Consider the following 19361-nt stretch of genomic DNA (forward strand, 5'->3'; position numbering starts at 1 on the left):
TATATATATATATTTCTTTTGGTCCATTCTTCATGAAATTTACACACAATATAAAGGCCAACAGGCATTTTCAAATTTTGTCAAAAACTGAAAAACGACAATATATCAATATTCATTCAATATAAAAAAAAAATTCTTTGTCTATGTCAGTGTTCATTAAATATCTTCTTATTTATTTATTTAACATTGCTATACCTTGCATACAAAGTAGAAACAATTGAGAGACTGGTAACAAGTAAAAATACAAATTTTACCATTGCGTAATACAAAGATTATTATATTTAGGAGATCACACAGAGGTTGTGTCCATATTATAAGACTTTTGTTTTAAAAAATGTCATATTAACAAGTTCATTAAATCTTCCATAGGTTTTTCATTTGCTGCCAGTGACATCAGTGTCAATTTATGACTTCATACTTGAAGATGAGCCAGAGTGTCTGCATGTTAGAGTACAACGGAGTGCACAGAAAGACCATGTGTATCTTACCCTAAAGGTAATTTGTTGAATGTACAAACAGTTTTTTGTAATTCTATGTGTAAAAATTCTTCTACACTAGACTGTTATAATCACATCTGAACAGAAAATGTACAGATTCATCTAAAAATGCTGTATATTGTCACTGTACAAAAAAAAAAAAGTATCTCCATTGTTTTTTTTTACTTGTTTTGAGCTGCCCTTTACACTGTACATTTACATGTGTACATTTTCATGAGGAATAGACCAATAGAAATGCTGCATCATTATTTGGAATAAAGTCTCTTTACATTAATGTTTTTTGCCTTGTCCAGTAAACTTACATTTTGGAGATATTTTGGAGTTTTTCTCTGGACGGCGACAATATACATTTGTAACACTTTTGGATATAACAAGGTTTTAAAAGAATAACAGTTGATGTATAATGGAAAAGATATTTTTATTTCTCTAATAAAGGTATTATTAATCATAATAAAGCACTGATATTTTGTGATTATTTATACTACGAAGCATACTTACATAATTTAAAGCTGTTTCAGACACATCTTGTGGTTTACTACATTCATTATCTGACAGCGCGTGGGGCTCAAGATGCTAACAAATTTGGCTGTCAGAGAACCTCACTGTTTGATCTACAAAGGCAGAAGATATCATGGCCACCATCATATTTGTATGTCCAGACTAATCTTTTTCCACTTTTTTCATAAATATTTATTTCTGAATCTTAATCATTGTGTTACTTTTGAAATCTATATGTTTTGTTTTTGTTTTGTTAAAACAACTTCTAACAGCTAGCTAACTTCATGTTTTTGCTTCATTTCAGTTGTCATGCCACAATCTATGGGTTTTCTCTCTGAACCTCAGTCTGGACCTGTTGAGTCAGTTCGTAAATTCTTCCCAGAAACTTGGATATGGCAACTTGCTGAAGTGGGGTTAGTGAACACTGTACAGCAGTTTGGTTCTAAAATCTGACTGACTAAGCCACAATTGAAAGCATTGTAAAACTGTACATATGCACACCCATGACCATGGCTGTAACAAGCTATGAGGACACCGAGGTCCAGACTTCTGTAGTTTTGCATGAGTTTTATTTCCCACATATCTTCAGTTATGAAGTTCAGCATGGAAGCAGCGCTGTCCTGATACTGTGTTGGCCTATCATTTTTAAAATCTCGCATGCCAATGTAATCTAATCCTACAACTGAATCTCCACTGACCTCAGAACAACTGTAGACTTACTGTCCACTATGTTTAGCTGTACATAAGACGCTATGCTGACCCAGAGCAACTTTGACTTCTTTAAGATGAACAGGTAGACTCTGCAGCACATATAATATAGGCTATAGGTATGATAAAAATATGAAGGCTTCTATATAAATCTGATATGAGGGCTGTAAATGGTTCACATTTAATCTGCCTGTTTTGACAGATGATCATATCATTACTGTCACATGAGCTGCTGCTAATAATGACAGACAAGCACTAAAATAGCCTTCAGTATTACCATTTATTTACATTTTGAAATGTATGCTTTTTCAGTAAGTAATGAGGATCGAGAAGCAAGAGAGAAAAAGAGGGAGCTAACAGAGATGAAAGTACAGCATGTAAAAATCTATTTAATATTTAAGTTTAATGTGTACTATCAGTCTCAATACATTTCAAAAAATTAGTCAAGATTTATTTATATAGAGCTTTTTACAGTGAGCATTGTCACAATGTAGCTTTACAGAAAGTCCAGGTCCAGGTCCGACTATGACAGCGCACATCCACTGAATTCTGTGATAATGCACCAAGATATTAAAATCCACTGTGCTATTCATGGAATAATCTTTGACCGTTATGGTGATTTCTTGGACCGAGAAACATAGAATGGATGAGCAGTGTTGGGTTGTAACTAGAGAAGGCACCAATCCCATACCCGGTTTCAGTATCGGGACAATATTTACAGAAAATGCTCAGGTATCAGTGGAAAAAGAAATTAGCATGATCTGTCACTAATGTAGCCTTAAAATAGCACAGAATTTCTTGCAGTGCTGCAAAACAAAAGTATCAAAAATGATAAGATCACACAATAACAGTACGGTTGGGGAAGAAGAGTATTTGAGTAGGATGGAATATAAACATACACAGGAATGTACAATGCAACAGTTTTGCCCGCATTTGTAATTAACAAAATATTTTGTGTGAAGATAAATATTAATACACTCACACATGTGCGACCCTTTGCACTGCTATCGTGGAGCTGCCTGCAGTCCAGACCTGTCTCCCTTTGTTAAGGACCCTTACAGTTGTTCAGCTGAAGACCTGTTTAAAAGAACAATGGCAAAGAATTCCACTTTCAAAATTGGATCAGTTTGTATCTTCAGTCCCCAAAAGATTATTAAGTGCTGTTAAAAGGAAAAGTGATGTAACACAGTGTTAAACACGCTCCTGTCCCAACTTTTTTGAAAATTCTTGCAGGATTCAAATGGAAATAAGTGTCACACAAACGTTACATTATAACTTAAGTTCATAAGGTGAAACTTCAAATATTGTGTTTTTGTACCATTTTTAATTTAATATATATCAAAATATATTAAATGCCTGTTGAACCTGAGTTATGTGCTATGATTGTGATTTATTTTATTGATAAAAGATAAACAGAGTCAGTGCTACTTTTCCACAGAGACTCTGGATCAACACAGATTCCTGTCACTGTTCCTGACACTATCACCACTTGGGAGACGGAGGCTTTCTGTCTGTCCTCTAGAGGTCTGGGAGTGGCTCCTCCTGCTCAGCTTCGTGTCTTCCAGCCCTTCTTCCTGGAGCTCTCGCTGCCCTACTCCATCATCCGGGGAGAGGAGTTTGAGCTGAAGGCCACTGTCTTCAACTATCTCTCCAAGTGCATTATGGTACTGTAAGGTCAACATTTTCTGTCTTCACCAGTCTCTCATCACTTCACATCCACAGTAAGCTGATCTCCTGTGCTTCACGGACAGGTTAAAATGACTCCAGCTCCTTCCTCACACTACACTCTGAAACCCTCCTCTGATGGAGAGTATTCATCCTGTCTGTGTGCAAATGGTAGAAAGACCTTCAAATGGACTCTTGTTCCCTCTGTGCTTGGTGAGTTCTAAACCTCTCAAGTTCAGACATAATCTCACATTTCTGTTGAATTGTTTTTAGTGCTAATAAACTCCTCTCTGCATCTTTTGATGTGTTTTAGGGGTCTTGAGTGTGACAGTCAGTGCTGAGGCAGAACAGTCACAGACTGTATGTGACAATGAGATTGTGAGTGTGCCTGAGAGAGGCCGCATTGACACAGTCACACGGAGCCTGCTTGTACAGGTAGGACTAAAAATTAGCCTTTGACAGTGCACTCATAGATTTATACAAAGTTGGGAAGGTTACTTTAAAAATGTATTCCAGTACAGTTTACTGATTACCTGTTAAAAGTAACATAATCTGATTAGTTTCTGTTACCTTTGGATTGTTTGTCTTTATAAAGTCATAAAATTTGATAAAGAGAAAAAATTAACTAAATTTTAAATTTAAATTTAAAGAAGAATTTAACTGAACACAAGGCAAACACAAAAAACTGCACCGTTTTGTGAAACATAATGATAAATTATAAGTGATTTAAATATTGTGCCTCACATACATAGTCACTGACCTCAAAGCCAAACTGGAAGAATATATGTAAATATTTCAAACATAAAGCTGAAAAAATTGTACAATATAATTTGAGTTTAAGGGGGCCTCTCTCCAAGAAAAACAAATATTTTAACAGGGAAAAGAAAAATTTTTGAACACAGACTAAAGCTCTGAGACAAAAACACAAGGAATTGTATGTAGAATAATCCAGTTCATTGAGTTATATGCAAATGCATTATAGTTAAAAACTAAACTGCTCTCCTGGGATGATGCCTTATTTGTTTAAAATCTGTTACCAAAGTCAAAAGATTAATCTGGCAGAAGTCTTCTTTTCAGACCTCCCATCTATAATAATTACAAAATACATACCATTCTAAAACTCTGGCTGGCCATCATTGTAGCGTGAGATGGTCAGCAATGTAACTAGGGATGCATCAATACCAATACTGGTATTGGGCATCAATACGATGCTCATATTCATACTTCACAGATACCAACCTTCTGATACCCGCTGATACCATGTAATGCAAGCCAAGTGTGCGCTGCTGCGCAAATGAAACAAATGAAGCTGGCAGTGAAGGAGGCTCTGCTCAGACAAATTTTAGAGGTCAGACAGAAAGCCATCAGTCACTTTTAACATTCCGTCCTGGTATGATCCCATCAGAAATACTAATACTATGAATTTTAGCCTGTTTCTAAACACACACAAACAATATGGGTCGAGACACATAGGCCAGCTAAACAGAGATGAAAAGAGTCCACATTTCCTGCTTTACTCTGTTTGACTGAACAGAACTGTGAGGTTAATACAGTGATTTTTTTGTTCATGGACACAGCTGTCTCTAGAGCTGCGTTTCACGTAGCATGCATGGGACATTTTCGTACAGTGGGAGTCACCAGATAACAAGATTTCTAAAAACACACTGTGTCTGTCCGGCTTTAGAGGCCATCCAACTACAGCCCTACCAGCCAAACAAAATACTTCAGACATAAAACTCCTCAGATACTTTAGGCTCAGATGTGATTCCCATGTCACTGTGCTCCAGAAACTGTTGTTGGAAGAGGCTCATGAGGAGCATCAAAACTATGAATTGTACTTTACTTACAGCTGTACAGAAGCACTTTTCTAATGAGGAACAAAACCTGCTCTTCGCCACTGCAAAGTAATCCAAGGTAACTTATGTAACACAGCTAGCTAAGGCACATAGCGTTGCATCCCTAAATGTAAGTGAACAAGTGATTCAGGCAACAGCCAATGAGAAAGCTAGGAGAGACCAAAAAAGGTGAACAGAGGTGTGCATATATTCCAAAGTGTGAGGCATGGAGTGCAGAGACAGAAGAGCTGCTGTTGAGTTCAGAGAAAATAATTACTCTTTATACAATTTCAAGTGAGCTGCTAGTTTGTGGTAAAGTATTTCTCCAGCTCTGATGGTGATATCTATGTTTCAACTTCATATTCATCCCCAGTTTGCATGTTCACTACACCTCATATGTGTGCCTAAATGCAGAAACATTATAAAGGAGGAGAGTGGCCAATGGTTGAAATAAGCTTGTAATGCTCAACATGCCATTAGTTTTCTGGAAAATCCCGCCCTTCAATAAAAAGAGAGAATCAGGCTGTTGGTTAAGCCGTGAGTGAGAACAGCCCTCCCTCGTTGAGGAAATCTGCGCATATGCAGAAGCCAGAACAACCCGAAAACCCATGCTACTGAGCCAACTGCTGCAAACTATTTAACCAAAAGATGGTTTTAAGTGGTAATTTGACCTTCTGTTTCAAGTATTTTGGTCTCTCCTTATTCAAAGAGACCCTGGTTTTGGCTGGAAATAACTACCCGGCAACATTGCAAAGGTGGCCACGGAATGAGCAGACTTCCCAGATAACAAATTTGATATGCTCACATACCTCATCGAATGACGGCACAGGAGAGGGCTAGATGCCAGAACACAGTCTGTTTACTGGCATTAAACTCACGCATCTCAACCACCTTTAAACCACCACTGCCAGAACTGACTGACCACTCAAAACCACTAGTACAAAAACCAGGCTGTTACAACAACTTCCTCGTTGAGTGGGACTTTCACTGTTGCACAGTGCCCCCAGGCTCGGGGAGAGGTGTTGTGCTTTCAGCTCATTGACTACCAGTTGCAGATGGGGCAAATGATAACCACTCTGGTGCTTATAAGCCTGCATGTCCAAAGTGTCTACTACACTGTAAGAGAGGTTTGTTTTAATTTAAAGTAACATAGTGGACTTAAAAGGTTAAGTGAACATCAGTTAAGTTTTATTGTTCTATTAACTTACTTTTTGATGTTCAAGGATAGCCACAAGTAGTAGTAGTAGTAGCCACAAGTCATTTGCAAACTATGATATGTAGTAGTGTTCCTAGTACTGAGGCAGATTGTTTTGTACTAATTAAAATTAATATTTTAACCCAACATAATTCTTTGTTCAAATAACCAACAAAATGTCACATAGACCGATTATTTTAGGTTGGATTTTTTTTACAGTGTATCCTGCCATATATGGCTGAGATCTGAATTTAAACTATGCACCCCCACAATCCTGTTGATCCCTATTTAAAACATAAATGAATGTTACATAGTTCGTGTCAGCACTGGAAATCTTTACCAGAGTGGCCCAGATCTGTTCTGAGACATGTGAGCCATACGGATAAAATTTTTTTTCCCGTTCCTGATTACATAACGCATTTACATATATTCCATTACTACCCAATCCAGCCTACATTTATGTAAATAATGTTTGTTGTTACTTTGATCATACAATTTTCTCATATAGGCTGAAGGAAGTGAGAAGACCACAAGTCAAAGTTGGTTGCTGTGTCCACAGGGTAGGTTATGCATTGACTTATATCCTTACTCTTCACACCAGTGCGTCAACACTCATGTATTGTTCCGTAAAGAATGAGCCACCTGTTTACACTTTGATTCACAGGAAACAGTGTTTCAGAGGAGCTGGAGCTGGTTCTTCCTGAAAATGTGATAGACAGATCAGCACGAGCTTCTGTTTCAGTGCTTGGTAAGGACAGAAAATATTAAGAGTGAATGTACAGTGTAGCAATTTGACCTAAAGAGTATCTGTTCTGTGAGAAGGTGGCCCTGGCTAAAATCTATTTGCTGACCCTTGAACGCTGATTTTCAGCTTCAGTTCTGGGGACCCACTGACCTGCAGCTTCCAGTATTCTCTGCATGCAGCATACTTGATCCAGCTCATGAAGGGCTTGATAAGTAGTTGATGTGCAGGGAATAGTTGAGTAGGTCCCCATGACTCCACTTGTCTACAAGATTGTCAATAACTTGTAGTTTTTGCTTTCGGCCTCACTATAGGTAAATCCCTGGTTTAAAGCCCAGAATAACAGCAGTTTGGTAAATCCTACAGTTTTTGAAAGCATAGAGCATCACACACTTAACATCAATCTTCTACAGAATTTTATGCACACACACGAAGCAGAAAAAAAGCAAAATGGGGATGAATGTGTGGTTGAGAAATGCAGATATCACAGTGAGAGCTGGAGAAATATTTGACTACAAACTGACAGCTGACTTGAAATTATACAGAGACTGACTCTTTGCATGTGTCCAACAAGCTCCTCTGTCTGTGCCATGTACTGAACAAGCGGTGTGCCTGCACGTCTCTTCACCTTTTTTCCTTTCTACTAGCTCTCTCATTGGCTGTAGCCTGAAACGATCATGTAGTTACATTGCTGAATGCAGAAAAAAATGCAGAAACATAACAAAATTAGGAAAACGCAATGGGGTCTGAATTATTTCTGAATAAACTGCATGCATTATAATGAGGAATCACATTATTGCATTTGAAATAATACACCCTTCTGACTTTCACTAACAATCATTTAGAGAGAAATTAGTATCTAGGTGTTACTAATCACATCCACATGATTAGGTAATCATCAAAAAGTCTGACTACCTCTATAAAAGAAGAACATTTGGCAGTTTGGTGCTCTGGAGCACTCAGGTGTGTCTTCATCATGCCAAGAAGAACAGACATCAGCCATGACCTCAAAGAAGCAATCGTTGCTGCTCATCAATTTGGGAAGTTTTATAGGGTCATTTCTAAATGATTTGAATTTACCATGCTATAGTGAAAAGGACTGTTTACAAATAGAGAGCATTCAAGTTGCAAATATGTCCAGGAGTGGACGTTTTGCAGACACAGGACCAGGGAAACTTGCAGTCATTGAGAAAACAATGAATTTTACACCAGAATATTCTTGAGACAAATGTGAGGCCAGCTGTCCAGCAGCTTAAGCTGAACTGAAATTGGGTCATGCAACAGGACAATGTTTCCAAACACACTAGCAAATCAACATCTTAATGGCTAAAGAAGAAAAAAAATCAAGGTGTTTGAATGGCAAAGTCAAAGTCCAGACCTCAACCCCATTACAATGATGTGGTGGGATCTTTGCTGTGCATAAACAAATGTCCTTAAACATCAATGAACTGAAGCAATGTTGTAAAGATGAGTGGGCTAACATTTCTTTAAAACAATTTGAGAGTCTAATAAACTCCTACAGAAAGCAGTTTCTTTAAGTTATTGTTGCTAAAGGTGTTTCTACATGTTACTAAATTATAGAGTGTACTTAATTTTTCCCACCTGGTTTTTGAATGTTGGTTTATTTTTTGGAAAAAAATGACTACAAACTGAAATCTGTTATGTTTTTTGTTGTTACCTGAGTTTTTTTTTGTTTGTTGAAGTTGGTGAGGAGCACATATTTGTTATTTAGGCCTTGATAAATAAAGAACGTGGAATCGAAGGAGGATGTACTTTGTTCCATGACTGTAATGAGTATTATGGTTTAAATATTTGGTCTGGTCTGGTTATTAGGAGAGTGCAGATTTATTTTTCCAGCTTCAAAGACAACATTTGTTTGAATAAATATTAATGGATTCTTTTGTAGGAGACATACTGGGCCGTGCACTAAAGAATATTGATGGACTGCTGAAGATGCCATATGGCTGTGGAGAACAAAACATTGCTATCCTTTCCCCCAACATCTACATTCTTCAGTACCTGGAGAACACTGGACAGCTCACTGCAGCCATCCGTGAGAGAGCTACTGGTTTCCTTAAGAGTGGTGAGAAAATTTGTCATCATGAAGAAGCATTACTAGACCTACTGAGTAGACTCTTGCTGAACTGAGCTGGATAAAATTATTTCATTAATTAAAAATAATTTGTCTTTACACAGGATATCAGAGGCAACTGAACTACATGCATTATGATGGTGCATACAGCACATTTGGCAGAGGAGAGGGAAATACATGGTAATAACCTCTTTAAAAAAAGTGATTACACATTTAGTCACTAAATTAACATCTTGGACACTATGACTAAATAGCCAAATGTTCATTTAACAATTTTTAGTTGCTGTAAACTGTATTATACATATTATAAAACAGACACTTTTGAATGTAGATGCAAATATATTTCTCCACCACCAGGTTAACTGCTTTTGTACTGAGGACCTTTGACAAGGCACAGCGGTACACCTTCATTGATCCACAAAACATTGAAAGTGCAAAGAATTGGCTGATAAGTAAACAAAGGCTAGACGGCTGTTTTATAAGACAAGGGCGACTGTTCAACAACAGAATGAAGGTGTGTTATTATGCTACATACACTAAATGGCCAAAAGTACGTGGACACACCTCCTAATGATTGAGTTAAGGTATCTTAGCCACACCCTTTGTTAAATCAAGCACATAGCCATGCAATCCACATGGACAAATGCTGGCAGCAGAACGGATTGTACTGAACTGAAGAGAGCAGTGATTGTAAGCATTGCTCTCTCATAGGATGCCGCCTTTGCCACAAGTCATTAAGTTTCTGCACTGCTAGATCTGCAAGTGTTGTTAGTGCTATTACTGTGAAATGGAAGCACCCAGGAGCAACAACAGCTCAGCCACAATGCAGTAGACCATGCAAACTCACAGAGAGGGGTGAGGTGTGCTGAAGCATATAGCATGTAAAAACCACCTCTGTTGTATCACTCACTACAGGGTTCCAAACTGCTTCTGAAAGCACATCAGCGCAAGAACTTTGTGTCATGAGCTTCATGAAATTGGTTTCGAAGGCAGAGTAGCTGCACAGAGTAGTTGCAACCTAAGATGACCATGCAGAGTGCCAAGCATCGACTGAAGTGGTGTAAAGCATGATGCTACTGGACTGAAGCACTGGAAACGTGTTCTCTGGAGTGATGTATCACGCTTCACTTGGCAGTGTGATGGATGAATCTGGGTTTGGTGAATGACAGGAAAACGCTACCTACTGGAATGCATAGTGCCAACAGTAAAGTTTGATGGAGGAGGGCTGTTTTTCAGGATTTAGGCGAGGCTGCTAAGTTCCAGCAAACAGCAATGTTAATGCTACAGGGTGCATAGAAATTTCAGAAAATTATATGCTTCCCACTTCGTGGCAACACATTAGTGAAGGCCCTTTCCTCTTCCAGCATGACTGTGGCCCCGTGCACAAAGTGAGGTCCATAAAGACATGGTTTGACAAGTCTGATGTGAAGGGACAATTTGGGATTGTCTGGAACATTGATTGTGAGCCAGGCCTTCTCACCCAACATCAGAGCCTGACCCCACTAAAGCTCTTTTGACTGAATGGGCACAAATTCCCACAGACACACTCCAAAATCTTGTGCAAAGCCTTCCTAGAAGAGGGGAAGCTGTTACATCAATGCCCTTGTTTTTTGAAAGGGATGTTCATATTGGTCTCCACATACTTTTGGCCGTACAGTTTAAGTCTACACATAAAATTTCTGAGCAAACTGGTTTTTGAGTAACATTCCAACGTATTGTAGGGTGGTGTAAATGATGATGTGACCATAACAGCTTACATCACTGCATCGCTGCTTGAACTGGGCCATACAGCCAAGGTAAGGATACTGACCAACCTGTGCAAACTGTAAAGTCTTATATCCACATGAACCTTAATTATTAATATTGAGGCAGTTTTAGCAAAAATCATCCAGTCCTAACTACTGGAACTATTAGCATGTTCAGTGTTGTGTTCTTTACTATCTCTTGATCTCTGAGTTAATGTGCTTCACAGATGAAGTAAACATTCAAATTACATATAATGTTTTTCAAATGTTAGTGATTCAAGCCACTGTAGATTTCTTGGCCACGCTCCATGTGACAAACCAGGCTGGACCAGAGATTGACACTAGGTTTTAATAAAAGCTGACATATAACAGAGAACAGGTTGAATAACAATAAAGCAGAATAAAAAACGGTAATGCCTAAAGATAAGCTAAGCTAAGATAATGGCAAGAACGTAAAAAATGATAAAGGAAGTAAGGCTAGGCAAATGCTTATTACCTGGCCAACTGCATATGATAGCATAGGTAAACATATAAGACAAGTAATAGTACAAGAGCTGTGAAACTGCACCTCCTCTCAGAAAGTAAACTTCCAAATTATATAATGTATACTGTTTCAAATGTTAATGATTGTCATATTTTCCCAGGGCAGGCTCTGTCTCCTCTCTGTCCAGTCTTGTTGTCATTGTAGTTGTGCCCTCTTGCCCTCTCCCACACCAGTATGTACTTCGTAGATTTTCAGAAGTGAGTGATATGGTAAAAATATAACATCATAGTACTCAAAACAAGACATTTTAATGATGCATGATTTGCAGGATGTAAATGGAACCGTCCTACTGGGCCAAACAAACACACACATGGAAACCAAAACTCCAGTGAAAATGTGATAATTTTTTCACATTATAGCAAAAAACAGTGGTGTGGGAAATACAGAGTCGATAGAGGGTGGGGAAAAATAGCCAGTTTCCAGCTTGGAGGCCGTCAAATACTATGAGCGAGTGAGTCGCTTTTATGCCTCTGTCTACTGGCATTCGGCTGTGACCCTTCAGTGTTCACCAGCCATGCATGGTTTGTTTCTGCCTTCTGCCAGAAATGGAGCATGTGGTGGTGAATCAGCACATTAGAGAGCACAGGAGCTCTGCTGTAGCTGAGACATGAATTTTAACCGGCAATGGCTTGTTACATCACCACAATGTGCATTGCAAGTAGTGTAATTCATGAGAACCAGGATGTCCTCATGACCCCTGGCAGGCTTTGGCAGCGGACCACTTGGTCCATCCCCAGGGGCCTGAAGGGTACCCCAGTGATGGGCAGGGAAATGACAGGTGCTGGCGGAGGTTTCCTAGGAGACACAGCACATTTGGCAAAATGTAAGGCCAGTGACACCCCTCTCTTTTTTTAGTATTCAAGAACTCTGGAGTTGCTTAGATACTTTTGTAGCATGCCATGTGCTACCCCTTGCTCAGGAAGGACATTGGAGGCAGGTGAAATGTCTGTAGCAGCCATATTCTTTATTTTTACTCACAAAACACAAACAAATGAAGCTGAAACTGGCTACCTCTCCATGGCGACTACACTATAGACTTTTCAGTCCTTCACTAACTTGAGGTTTTCAGCTCTTCAATCTGTCGCTGCTCACACTGCCAATGCCAGATCACCATCAGCTGGCTTTCATTAATGGCAACATGAGCTCCTGAGCTGAGAGGGACAGAGCTTGTTGCTCCACCTCCTCATCTGCCCCCGCACCCCAGCTTGGCTGCCTGTATTAGATGTAGTCTAGCGGCCTCACTATGGAACAGGAGGCGGTGTCCAGGAGGCGGGGCTCGGGTCTCATATGCCATCCAACACTACCTCATGATTCTCCTTCTCTCCCCGCTATCCTCCCTCTGGGTTTCTAGCCCTGCCTTCCTGCGGCTCTCACAGCCATCGTCAAGGCACCGGCAAGGCAGGAGACTCAGAGGCTACCAGGTGGTCACGGGGCATGGAGGCCGGTATGTCAGGGGAGACTGTGTGCATGCTGGCAGCGGACACAGCCAGGGTCGCACTGGCATCTTCACGAGCAAACATCTTTGCGAGTAGGCGGGGTCTCATTGACATCTTTTTGTTCAGGGAGGGGGGGGGAAGGTAGGCAAACTCCATGCCCTCTCAGAGCCGGGATAGGAGGGAAAAGAAGGAGCACTCTGGCCTTTCTCAGAGCGGGGATGAGAGGGAAAAAAGGAGGTGGAACTTTGAGCCCTCTCAGAGCAGAGAAGGGAGGGGGAAGGAAGGCTCCAGTCCTCCTCTGAGCAGAGACTGGAGGCATGAGAGGGGATGAGAAGGGGGCTCCTGTCCCCGTGCACATTGAGGGTTGCCACTCTGCCAGCATCTGATGACTCCTCAACCTGCTTTCATCGCTGCCAGCTGACCAGGTGTAGGTGGTGTGGGTCTTGATGGCCCCTCTTCTGCCATGGAGACTTCTTCGGGGTGTCCATGCCCAATTCCCGGGTAGGATGATGGAGGCCGCAGAAACATCTACAGCAGCTATATTCCTCACTTACAAAACACATTCAAACGAAACTGAAACTGGCCACCTGTCTGTGGCTACTACACTAGACTTTTCAGTCCTTTTCCCACTTGAGATTTTCAGCTCTTCAGTCTGTTGCTGCTGTTGTTTGTCCCTCTTCTCTCTCTGTTCCCTCTCTGCTTTTTTTAAAGGCGCTCATGCTGCCAACACCAGATCACCGTCAGCAGGCTCTCATTAAGGGCAGCGTGAGCTCCTGAGCTAAGAGAGAGACAGAGCTTGTTGCTCCACCTCCCCGTCACCACCCTGCCCCCCAGCTCAGTCACCTGGATCAACTGTGAGGTGTTGTCTAGCGGCCTCACTGCAGAACAGGAGGTGGGGCTCAGGACTTCCGCCCTGTCCACCACTCCCTCGCGGTTCTCCATCTCTCCATGCCATCTTCTCAGGGTTTTGTCCTCACTCGGGGTTGAATGTTACATTCATAGAGAACAAGTAGGAGCTAAAGGTGTTAAATGTGCTAAAAGTTTTGGCAGCTAAAGATGCCACCTCTTTAGTCTCCCCACCTGCTGTTGCTCCAATTCCTCATAGCTCAAAGCTAAGGACATTACTATTCCGGTTTCCCTTGTAGCCAAGAACAGTGCTGCAGCATGTAGGTTTATATTTTGGTCAAGACACGAGCCTGTGTGTGGCAGGATGGTGTTTTCTACTCATCTCCAAAGCCACAAATAAACTTTAAAAAATGTCAGCATTGGTTTGGTGTGGTTTACAGATACCCCTGTTTTCCTCTGTTTGTGGATCATTTTCATTACATTCATAATTGGCAATATGAGCCAGTCTGAATGAATAATAAGCAGTGACTTTACATGGGTATGAACAGCTGATGCTGATTGTGAACAGAGTTTAGGGGACAACATTCAAACAATTTTCTTCTACACTTTTTTTTTTTTTTTGCATTTTTTTGCTGTAGGATCCTGTTGTGAGTAAAGGGTTATCATGTTTAAAATCCTCTATTGGGAATCTAACAAACACCTATGCCATTGCACTGCTGGCCTACACTCTCAGTCTGGCTGGAGAGCATGACACTCGTGCACAGCTGCTGAAGAAGTTGCATAATGTTGCCATTTCAGGAGGTATGAAACTTTTAAGCCTAACTGCATTAGTGTCTGTAGTGTCTGTAGGTTCATCTCTTATTATTTGTACATGAACTAATTAGACTTTTTTCTTTTTTATAGATGATCACCTTCACTGGTCTCAGTCTGCATCAGATGACCCTGACTCCTTGTCAGTGGAGATCAGCTCCTATGTTCTGCTAGCTGTTCTCACTACAGCTGAAGTCACTGCTGCTGATTTGGGCTATGCTAATAGGATTGTTAGTTGGCTGGTGAAGCAGCAGAATCCCTATGGAGGCTTCTCCTCCACGCAGGTACTCCCACTTTATTCTTAATCTCATAATATCTACAAAGAGAAATTAATGTTGTCATTCTTAAATCTGTGCTACAAAGAAGACAGACTGTTCTAAGAGGACAGAAGTCCTACTCAGTATTAGAATTCAGGTGAGCATCTAAACAGACACTGAAGTTTGTGAACCTTCCTCAATGATTTTGTGTTTGGATCAGGACACAGTGGTGGCCCTCCAGGCTCTGGCTCTGTACTCCACCAAAGTGTTCAGCTCTGATGGCTCCAGCACAGTAACTGTGAAGTCAGAAGACAAAGAGAGTCACCACTTTGATGTGAACCAGGACAACAAGCTATTGTACCAAGAGAGACCACTACATGTTCCTGGCAAACACAGCATTTTGGTGAAGGGCTCTACCTGTGTTTCTGTACAGGTCAGTGTGTATAGCTCTTTCTGGTCTTGCATTCATGCAGTTTGCATAAAGTTTTTCAAAGCACTTCTCTAAACATTTTATGAGTAGTATATATGTTAAGAATGCTACTGTGGTTAGGGATGCCTGCAAAAGAAACTGTGAATGGACATTTTATACCAACATAGTCACACAGTAGCAAGACATGAAAGCCAGTAACACAAATACTCAAGTCACTTCAACAACATTGTACAAAATGTTCTTCCTGATTCCAAAGCAGTGAAAACTCTGACAGTCTTCTGGAATTCATAGCACCACAGTTATATTCATAACTAGTGTTCTATAGCTGAGGTAGGACCAGGTAGCTTTGCCAAAGGATGCCACACTGACTCTGAAGAACCAGATGTAGGAGTTCATTTTTGTTTAGAACTGAATTTTTAAAATAGGATGAAAGCTAGAAGTGCAGGGACTGTTTGAAAACATCGGCAGGATGCTTGCATATGCTAATGTTCCAGTCTCCTTAATATTACTTGGGCAACCCCCAGAGAATCCATGTAGGTATCTTCTGACAGCAATGCTGAGGTAATAACTTAGAAGACCCTCTGGTCAGTATGGTAAGTGTCAATGGTTAGACTTTATGTGATAGGTAGACCTGCTGATAAATCTTTTACCCAGTATGTCAGCATTTCATAGTTTTTCATAGTTTGTTCAGGCCTTTGTGCGACACTGGGTGTTTTGCGTTCACCCCGTGGTTAGAGTAGGGTTTTAATGGTGCTAGCAGTGGCAGGCCAAGCCAGTTTGTTAGCAAGAGTACTATTCTGGAGAAAGCAGCAATAGCAGCCCAGGCTAATATTCAGTCTGTGAGCAGGGGTGTTTGTCTAGGAATCCAACCACAGCAACCAAAACCAGTGATTATGGGGGTAGCAAGTGAAAACAAAGTTATGTAGCTCAGAAAGTATAACCTTGCATTAAAATGCAGTCCTGCTTAAACTCAGTGCAAGCTAATGCATCTCTGCAAGTCCTAGAATTAGTTGCATATTTTTTTTTGAGAATAGCCAGTACTTTAATGTCTGTCTTCAGAAGTGCAAACCTTTATGCAGGCCTCCATGTAGCTGCTTGTACACATAGCAGGTGTTTATTTGCTGTTTCACTGGTTTGATCTCTTTTATCCCCACCTGCAGATGGCGCTTTTCTACAATATCCCCCCACCTGCTGAAACCAGTACATTATACATCAAGGCTAAAACTGAAGGAGATTGTACAAAATCATTTGGACAAACTCTGGCCATCAACTTCACAGTCACGTACGAATGTGTTTTGATAAAATGTAATCTGATATGAGGAAACTGTAGAATGATAACTTTAGATAATAAGGAGACTTTTATTTGCAGTCGTTCTGATTTTTTCTTAAAGAAAATTACTGCTTTAAGTATTTTCAAATACACAAGCATGGCATGAAAGCATGGTAACACAGCTTACTCAACTTTTACAGCTAGACATTGCAACATGTCTACACCTTGCTCATCAAATAGTTTGTTAAAACTGGCTTCAACATGGAACTACCTGTATCTGTTAACAGTACATTTGATGTAAATGTGAATTCTGCCAATTAATGACCAGTCCTTTTCAATTTCTTCTTCAGATATAATGGAGCTCTAAACAGCACTAACATGGTCATAGTGGATATAAAAATCTTGTCAGGATTCACAGCAGATCCCAGTGATGTAAGTAGTAGTGTTTATTATAACACACACACACACACACACACACACACACATGCACACATAGACCTCACCCTCACCTTTACCTCAGTGACAATAATAAATGTTTTTGCTCTTTCATTTTACAAAAATAAAACGTAGCTTTGGTACAAAAAAAAGATGTCGCAAAATAAGGACTATTTCATTAGTCCTCACATTTGCAGGTTACACCTGTTTTCTCTAGTTTCTTTACATAGTCAAGATATGTATACATGGTATATATCATCCCGTTTACAGATCTGCCGGCTCCTTGATGTAAGTATTTATTAATTTGCAGAGAAGTAATTATCTTGTTTTCTCAGCTAAAAAACAGCCCACTTGTGGAGCGAGTCGACTCCAATGATGACCATGTACTCATGTATATAAAAGAGGTGAGAGAAAATCACAGCTTACTATCTTTATATTTCAGACACAGTACTGTGCAGATGTCATAGACATCTGAAAAAATTCTATGTAAGGCTACTTCATAAGGCTGTTATATAACATGAAAAATACACTGTGATTGTGCGTCAGTGTGTTAGCTTAACCATTTACCAACATCTTCTCAAGGAAGCCCAGTTTACAGTTAGCATCCAAAACCTGCTTCAGCTAATCAGTCCTTCATTAAACTAAATCATGTGTGCTGCTGTACTGTAAAAAGTGAAACAGGACAGAAATGTTTTGAGGTGTGAATTGATTTAAAATATTGATTTTGTTCATCTGAACTAAAATTGACTTTGCTTTGTTTTATTTAAAGTATTGATTTAAATAAAGCCAGTTATATTGCTTTTTACCACATGAAAGTTTTTTTTTTTTTCAGGTTGAGCAGATAAACCATTTAATGGCACATGAAATAGCTAGAGTGCACCATTAAGACAGGAACCCAACTTGTGTTCTTTTAACTGTATTCTTCTAACCAAAATGACCAAGGATAACTTATTTTTTTTCCTTTTTACTGTATATATATGTTTTTTTGTATTTATTGTAATGTAGTTAAGGTTCAACAGAGAATAATCTAGCTACCTCGCTAACTGCATTTATTGATTTAAATGCTCATCTGTAACCAAACATATGCATTGTTATTCATATTTTTATGGCCTCTGGTAACAGTCAGTTAAACTATTAATTTGTTCTTTAGGATTTTCCAAATACTTCATGATAACAGATTAATGTTAAATCCATTTTATTTCTGCAGAACCTTTTCCAAATAAGTTGAAGTGGAATGCATCTCTGAAGTGGAATGTGATTAACTTAGCAGCAGTAGTGGTTTGTGTAGTGGGAGAATGAGTTATGGCAGAGCATATTTTCTAACTTTATAATTTCAGTATTCATTTTCTTGTCATAAATTCAGTGTGCATGTTATTTGGCAATAGATCACTCATACATATCCCAGCATTGGAATTAATTTTACATACATTTCCAAACTTTTCAGACCCAGACAAGAACCTTGCAATTTACCTAAATGTCAACATGAAGTATATATTGGAAAAAAATCATGAATGACAAAAGGCCAAAAAATGAATAGAATCAACTCCTTTGGTTACAAGTGCTATTTTAAGACAAAGATATACCTCAGATGTGCTTGTTTGAAACAAAAAGAGTCTAATTTCCACAGCAAACTGAACAGGTACAATGGGGCATTTTTAGAGTACAGTGTCTGGTTTGTTCCAACAGGTGGCAAAGGATATTCCTATAAATTATCAGCTACATCTTAAACAGCTGCTTCCAGTCAAGAACCTCAAACCAGCTGTGATCAAAGTTTATGATTACTACCAAACAAGTAAGATTTTCCTGGGCTTTATGATTCCTACACTATTACTGTGATTGTATTGCTTTTTATTTTTTATTATTTTTTTTACTGACTTTCAATACCTCTTTCAGGTGACCAGTCTGAGACAGAGTACTCCTCCCCCTGTGTGTGAACACTCAGATCTGCAGCCTCACAGTACAAGACAAAGACTGATAATTTCTGTATGCTGGTTTTATTTTCTGTTCTCAAGAGAACATAGAACAAGACATTTTTGATCAAATAAATATGAACTTCAGGCAACTCATGTGCTGCTTTGTTGATGTAACCAGTGAAATAAAAGGACAGACGTAAGATCCAAAAACCAGTTAAATACAAACTCTATGCCAAAACAAAAGCCCAGAAAACAATGCAAATAATCTAAAACCTAAATATTCCAAGGTAACTAAAACAGAATCTAAAATAAACAATGAATGCACTAAAAAAAGCACTGATGTAACAGTTATACACAGTTACAAAGGGTAATTTTCAGAAGTGTGGACACAAGTCACAAATTAGTTGATTTGACAATCATAAAAGACATGTATTTTTTATATT

The 19361-nt window shown here is 39.4% G+C and overlaps 1 pseudogene; it reads left to right on the plus strand.

Moving 5' to 3' along the window:
- The window catches only part of LOC118826972, a 35566-nt pseudogene extending 16499 nt beyond the window's left edge, over positions 1–19067 (plus strand).
- Positions 19068–19361: the final 294 nt, after the last annotated feature.

The sequence above is a fragment of the Colossoma macropomum genome, unplaced genomic scaffold (genome assembly GCF_904425465.1).
Source record: "Colossoma macropomum unplaced genomic scaffold, Colossoma_macropomum, whole genome shotgun sequence".
Classification (NCBI taxonomy): Eukaryota; Metazoa; Chordata; class Actinopteri; order Characiformes; family Serrasalmidae; genus Colossoma; species Colossoma macropomum.